We start from the raw sequence: 215 nt of genomic DNA on the forward strand, positions 1-215 counted from the left end.
GCATTCTTGGTGTCAATGGACCTGGCAGGGAGAGAGACTGAGCCTTTTGAAGGCAACACTTAGGGCAAGCAGCCGTCCTGGGATGGAGGCGGGGATTGGGCTGTGTGGGATCTCAGAGCCAGAAACATCTCAGGGCCAGTGGAAAGGGAAGACACGCTGCATCACGGGCAATGGCGAGGACCTTTGGAGCTGGGTCATTTCATCCTCAGACAAAC

Source organism: Equus quagga, unplaced genomic scaffold, assembly GCF_021613505.1.
Source record: "Equus quagga isolate Etosha38 unplaced genomic scaffold, UCLA_HA_Equagga_1.0 HiC_scaffold_29567_RagTag, whole genome shotgun sequence".
NCBI classification, from domain to species: Eukaryota; Metazoa; Chordata; class Mammalia; order Perissodactyla; family Equidae; genus Equus; species Equus quagga.